At 40.9% G+C, this 7,530-nt stretch overlaps 1 protein-coding gene across 1 annotated transcript in view; it reads right to left on the reverse strand.

Moving 5' to 3' along the window:
- LINGO2 (leucine rich repeat and Ig domain containing 2) overlaps window positions 1–7,530 on the reverse strand; it is a 123,135-nt gene that overhangs the window by 33,415 nt on the left and 82,190 nt on the right. The gene's annotated exons all lie outside the window — the stretch shown is intronic.

Below are 7,530 nucleotides of genomic sequence, written 5' to 3' on the forward strand. Positions count from 1 at the left end.
TATGCATACAACAGCTAAATTAAACAAAAATAGGAAAAAAACTATCTCTTAATGGCAGTTTTTGTGGCAAAATCTATAATTAGACAGCAGGAGGAATATGTTAATCCTTTTCATTAAACTTTCAAGTTTGGAAGAAAGAGACGAAACAAGGCCACTGGCTTGTGCAAGAAGGTTTTACAGCTCAGAAGGGGATTTGGGTACACACCTGGCCTCAGCCTTCTTCTCTCTGCTCAGCACTGCTACTGCAGTGTGGGTGCAGTAAGGGCCTCACAGTACCAAAAACCATGCACATGCCAGTGGTGCAGTGCTGCCTGCTCAGGCAAAGGGAAGCCCAGAAATCTGTTATATTGTTTGGGCAGTAAATAAAAATCCAGTGCTACTTTTGCTTTTGCTGCACATAATGCTATAAGGCCTTTTTTTATTAGCAAAAACTGCATGTACTCAGATGTTTCTTATCTTTATGGCTTTGATCTTGTGAGAGCGTGAAAGCGGCACTGCAGCCAGAAGCATTCTTATGGGAAAAGTAAGCAATGCAATATTTATTGTTTGTTTCTCATCTGAACACATACTGAAAATATTTCTCATTGTTTCTCATGATGTTGGCCATGAGCACATCAGAGTCGGAGTGGGCAAGGGTGAGCAGTGAGAAAGAAACACATGGAAGGGGCTTATCATCCACAGACACCACATTCAACCACATGCGATAACTTCTCATCACACAGCTTCTACTAAAACCACTAGAATTGACACAATGGACCCAACTCTTGATGTAAGCTTGGTGGCTTCAGAGTCTCACTGAGAAGCCTGCTTCTGTTAATAAGCAATTATCATTGGGAAGAAAAGAGAGAAGATAAGGTCTTGGTCTATCAGACAGAAAGATAGTGCCATTCACTCCCAGTGCTATCGGAGTAGTTAGTTCTGAGGAGCAAACACATGAGAAGTTAGATAGCTTGAACATATTTATCTAATATAATAAGGAGCCTGAATGCAAATTAAAGCACATCCGTAAAGAAGGGAATGCACTGTCACATTTTCACGAGCTTTAATAACAAAATTCCCCTGAGCTTTCTGAAAGTAGAGTCAAACTTCAGATTTTTTGGAACAAAAACACTCTGAGCACATGGAACAGGTTAATAAAAAGAATGGACATAGATCATCTATGTGGATGAAGAAAAGTACTCATATAGTATATTCACAATGAAATATTTTATAAAGCTCATACTTCAAAAACAAAAGCAAGCTAGGAAGCTTATAGAATTGCCTCTGGAGATTTGGATTATATCAAAACTATGTCAAACAGAAAAGTCCTTAACTCAGAAAGATTTTCATGACAAAATTTAAGACATGAAGTGTTGCTGCAGGGCAGGGGATGTTTAGGTTGGATATTAGGAAAAAAATTCCTCTCTGAAAGAGCGGTCAGGTTGTGGAATGGGCTGCCTAGGGAGGTGGTGGAGTCACCGTCCATGGAGGTGTTCAAGGAACACTGTCGGACTGGATGATCTTGGAAGTCTTTTGAATCTTGGTGATGCTATGATTCTATAATTCTAATAAATGCATAATTACAATAGGAGATGTTGAAGTGATGACATTAGTGTGTATTCATTTTCCTGCTGTTTAAAATGTTTCATTTTCTTGAGTTTAATTCTCTGTAATTCCTCCAGAGAGATGTAACAATGGAGGATACACAAGATACGGACACATTTAATCTCCATTCTCTTCAGAATTAAAATCCCAAGTCCAATTACAAACATCAATCATTGTCACCAAATGAAGGAGGGAAAAATAAACCAAAAAAACCCCACCCAATCTAACCCCAAAATAAAACAGAGGACACCCTAAACCTGCAGCTCAAAACTGTTTTCCCATAGGTAACTTCAGAGACAGGGAAGCTCTAAAAAGTTGTCCTGTGAAAATGTCACATCCCCTCTCCTGAGTAAAAACATTAAATATAATCAAAATTTAGGCACTGGCAGTCACCTGTAGCTAGTCCTTCTGAATGGGGTAAGTCAAGACATGCAGAGCCCATATCTACCAGTTTGCATTTACAGCCATCGTAAAGAACTGCAGGACTTCACTCTAGCCACCTTCCTTTCCTGAAGGAATAATATGCTTAGTTCAGAAAAATGATTATACCTTTGATTGAAGTTAATGAGTTAGTACAATCGAGCTAAACACTTGCCCTTGATATGTACTGCCAGAAAATCTGCAGTTCAGGCAGCATTTCCTTACAAGCAAGGTCAGCAGAACTGAAAGCTACAGGCACATGTAGGGGCATATGATCATGGAAAGCAGGTATCCCAGCATCTACCCTCTGCACAGCTGTCACACGTGATAGGCTTAGATTTATTGCTGTGCCACTTAATACAAATCTGTTTCTGTATCACTTTCATTTTTTCAGTTGGGTTTTGCACTCCATGAATCATAAAATTAAGTCCACAGAAGGTGTTATGCTATATGAAGAAATGCCTAATTCATTGGCCGGAGGCTCTCATCTGTTCCAATACTCACACAAATGCTTGTTTTGAGCTTTGCAAAATTGGGCTTTTTCAGGTTGGGTAAGCATCTTGAGTCTAACTGTAGGACAGCACAAAACCAGTTTTTCTCGGTGCTAGCAGAATCTGTCCCATGCCATCTTTAGATCAGAGAAAATGACAGAGCTGAAATTACCCAGTCAGTGAGATACTAAAAAGACAGCACTTTCTGTGAATCTCCACTTCAGTGATGAAATCAAGTCCCAAAAATGACAAATCAGAGTAGCTGTGTTTGAAATCCCAGATGCAGTTATCCAGTCAAGATGGGGAGCAGGAGTAGTGCTGCTAGCAACAACACACACACTCAAAGAGGAGATGGAAGAAGGAGGTGTCAGCCATGGTTCCCTGTCATGCAGTTGTCTTTTAGATTCAATGCATGATACTGCCTACTCAAGCTTTATGTTATAGTCTCACTTACCCTCCATCAATTTTTACTGTGTCTGACAAAACCTTACTGTAACAATATTTCAATGCTTGCTTCCCATCCCTTCGCTCACAATCTCCCGTGCCTTTGTGCCAGTCTGCAAACAAGAGCTGCTGCTGCTATTCTGCTCAGAGCATAGGCTGCAGATGACCGAGTGCAAAATTTAGACTAGATATTAGGAAGAAATTCTTTACTGCAAGGATGGTGAGACAGTGAAACAAGTTGCCCAGAGAGGTTGTGGATGCCCCCTCCCTGGAGTGTTCAAGGCCAGGCTGGGTGGGGCTGTGAGGAACCTGGTCTAGAGGGAGGTGTCCCTGCCTATAGAAGGGGGTTGGAACTAGGTGATCTTAAAGGTCCCTTCCAACCCAAACCATTCTATGACTGTGATTCTATGAGTGGAGGTATCTGCATGCACTGATACAAATTCAAGGAACAATATTCCCAGCTTATGTAAAATAATGGAAATGCACTGTATCCCATAGAACTATGCTGTCTACACTAGATAGGAAAAAAGCTCCTCTGCTTTTTTTCACAACAAAATATATTAAATCAGCATGTTCTGTTTTCTAAAATAAATGATATTACCTTGCAGGGATCCAGAAGTCCAAAGAAAATATCACCCTATTACTGTGTTTTACCTTCATGCAATAAGGGTCATTCAATTTACAGCTACTAGCCCTATCTTTGTAACCAATATATTCATGTCAGCAATCAGATCCATGGATGTTTTTGTGTTTAATAGGTATAATTTCCATGAATCACTAATTGAATAAGTAGGAGGACATAATATGTATTCAAAAAAATGAGGTGGTGCCCTTCAGAATCCTGGAGGGATTTCATCAGCACAAAGCAGCCTGCTTCTTTACTCTACAAAGCCAAGGGTTTTCTACCAATTAGGATTTTTAATGGTAATTTGGAATGCAGCTCTAGGAGGTCCCACTGGAATTTTGTTTCGTGTTTCATGCTTTGTGAGAGCCATTAAAAAACAAACAAAAACAAACAAACAAACAAAAAAACACTGTTTTAGCAAAGCTGAAAATTGGATGCCTGGCAAAAAAGTGGTTTCTTACCCTGAGAAATATCAGTCATTTTGGCTAATACAGCCATTTCCCACCCAACTCCCTAGTTTAATACAAAGCAGTTGCATTAAAATGCTCAGATTGTACATTATGCTGTCTGTTCAGTGTTGGTCCTCTTTCTCTCTGCTGCTCTTTGATTCATTCAAATTCTTGACAGGTGAAAGACAAATATTTTTCCCTGTTGCTTTTAATATCAAACATAGTTGGAACTAGATGTTCTTAAAGGCCTGTTCCAACCCAAACCATTCTATGATTCCATGATTTGCTCTGGAGGGCTGAATAATTTTCAAGAGTATTGGTTCATTTACACTCTCAGAGATTACTAGTATTTCTTACCAACAGTAAAGAGGTAGGAACAATTGTAGAGTAGTCACTTTAGAACTCTGGCATGGGTAATTATTAGAAGGCATAATTTCAGTCATAAACTGTACACAAGATTCAATATTTTGATTTTACTCAAGATCCACATTGATTTTAATGGACTTTGGCTAAAGGACTATAGCAACCCTCTTTATATCCTGGTTTGTGTGTCAAATTCTGTGTTTGTAGCATAGCCAGCAGATGTGACTCAGTGCTTTGCCTGCTGCTGACTGCAGGTAACAGGCAACCTTTTGTCTTCCAGTTCTTGCAGAGCAAGGACCAGCAGTAAATTCTCCCTTGCAATTATATGCATATTTCTGATCTGCTCCCTCTTATTCAGAGGTACTCCCTCTAACATCCCACACTCCTGAAGACGTGCTATATAAGCTATTTGCAAACCCTCAGCAACCTATCTGAAGAAGAAGAGACTTCATAGCTGGCAGCACCTCTGTTATGGAAAAGATGTTTATCCATCTGTAAGATTGTCCTGCGATGCTTGGGACATAAGGAGAACTGGATTTTGCCAGTGCCATTCTTTATGAAAGGACAGCACTACAAATTCACTAATCAACTGCAATGTGGTGCATGTTCAGCCAGGAGAAGAGAAGGCTGCAGGGTGATCTCACTGCAGCCTTTCAGTATCTAAAGTGAGCCTACAAACAGGAGGGGGATCAACTCTTTGAAAGGGTAGATAACTGCAGGACAAGGGGAAATGGTTTGAAGTTGAGGGAGAGAAGATTTAGGCTGGATATCAGGGGGAAGTTCTTTACAGAGAGAGTGATGAGGTGCTGGAACAGGCTGCCCAGAGAGACTGTGGACACCCCGTACCTGGAGGTGTCCAAGGCCAGATTGGATGGTGCCTTGGGCAGTCTGGTCTAGTATTAAATGGGGAGGTTGATGGCCCTGCCTCTGGCAGGGGGTTGGAGATTCATGATCCTTGAAATCCCTTCCAATCCGGGCCATTCTATGATTCTGTGTACAAAGAGCTTTCCCATCAGCTGTGGCTGTATCTGTATCCAGTGTCTGGGCTAGAGCTGGTTTGCAAGTAAACTCACTGCTTGCTTCTCAGACTGTACATTTTTGCAGTTTCAAGAAAGCAAAATAAAGAAGCAAGCAAGCAAGAGTTTTTCCCATAGTACTGACTCAAACTTTGCATGTTGTTTTGAGGCATCTTTCTTTCCAGATTACAAAAAGCTCCATATGAAGTCCACCTCCAACACAGCACAGCTAATGGCCGGCCTCCCTCCCCTGGAGTCTGACACAAAGATTGGGCCCAGATGCCACCTGAGGCACAAACTTACTCTATGGATCTCCTTCCTTCTGTCATGAGTTTCTTTGCATGCAGCTGTTAGTCAAAATGCTCACTGGTAGTTTTCAAAGTCACTCCTTTTTCACACACTCTACCGGGTACTATTAACAGTTTTTTCAGCTAAGTAGGCATGTAAAAGACATTTTCTGGGAGCCTGTCCTTGGTCATGCATAACAAATTTCTTTTTCACAGAATCACAGAACATTCTGGTTTGAAGTGACCCACAAGGACCACAGAGGAACACTAAAATGCAAACTGTATCTCAGTGCACTATCCAGATGCTCCTTGACTTCTGGCACTTGGGGCCGTGCCACTCCCGGGGGAGTGCCCCCATGCCCACCACTCTCTGGGGCAAAAAGCCTTTCCCTAACCCCTCTGACTCTCCTGATTGACACAGCTCAGTGCCATCCCCTCAGGTTCACTTCTTTTCCTGAAAGAGACGCACAACCACGTCCACCTTCTTTATGATGCAGCAAGTAAGGCACATCTGAAACAATCTTCTGGTGCTGCACACAAGGAAAGGGACTGCCCATGTGGAACCTGTCATGGCACAGCCTGGTGAACATCCACTGACTGAAAAGAATGCAGGAAGAGCATGGAATCATTAGTAGGAAAGGAGAAACAGCAAAATGGGCTTAACTGAGGGAGCTGATTTATTTTATTTAAATAAATTATCATTATTTATGAGTGCTTAGCCTTGATAAAATAGGGCTCAGAATGTTTCTAACATGTTACAGGAAAAGAAAGAAGCCTTTGCCCTCAGCATACATATTTGAAACTACAGCATAACCACCTCAGCTGTCAGTGTCACACTTGCAGTAGGGCCAACACAAAGTATGTTGGTTGTGACATCTGAGGCACCTGTGTCATGTAAACAGAAAGCTGGAGGATCCTGTAACTGCTGTACAAGATCAGGTGAAACAGCAAGTAGAACTCCCTAGCAGGCTCAATTGCCAGGCACAGGCATGTCTGCGTTACAGCACAGCAACAATGGGATGGACCCGTTCTACTGATATCCCAGTTACTCTGAATGCTGCTGGAAAGGGATTTAGATTGCAAGGTTCCCTGAAAAATTCATACAAATACGTGCTCCATATTTGTGAGCATATCAACAAAGACATTAAATAAGGAATTCACTTCAAGTACGAGTATCAGACTACATAAAATGAATGAGATGGGAATAATTGGGGCACCCCTAAAACAGCAATTTTGAAAAAATACAACTTCAAAACAGGAGATGAGAGTAGGGGAGGAGATGAAACATGCCCTTTGATTCATATTTGATGACTTCTTTATCCTTCTTAAAAAGAAAATAAACCTACATTACACTAATGCCAATCAGGGTTTCGTGAACATAACAAATGGCTACATGTGAGCTTCTGTTAACTGCTGTACTCAGCTAAAAAGCTTATGAGTGTCCGGTTCCAGTGCCTGGAAGAGTAGTTTTCCAAGAAAAGCTGAAATATGATTAAAAAAAAAAAGAAAAAAACAAAAACTGTGATAAGAAATTCCTAGATCTTTAAATTCTACTCAAGTGTGGAAAACAGAGACACATTTTCAGATGGTCAGTTTTGTTACGCTAATTTTATAGAATAATAGAATGGCTTGAGTTGGAAGAGACCTTAAGGATCACCATGTTACAACCCCCTGCCACAGACAGGGTTGACAACCACTAGATCAAGCATGAGATCAGGTTGTTGTACAGACTATGGAAGAACTATTGCTGATTTCTAACAATTGATTTTGTTTGTAATATAATTTTTTTCTATGTCAGACAGAAAGAGCCAACTTCAGTAGATGCAGACAAGCTAGAATGCAAGAAAAAAA

Source organism: Meleagris gallopavo, chromosome Z, assembly GCF_000146605.3.
Source record: "Meleagris gallopavo isolate NT-WF06-2002-E0010 breed Aviagen turkey brand Nicholas breeding stock chromosome Z, Turkey_5.1, whole genome shotgun sequence".
NCBI classification, from domain to species: domain Eukaryota; kingdom Metazoa; phylum Chordata; class Aves; order Galliformes; family Phasianidae; genus Meleagris; species Meleagris gallopavo.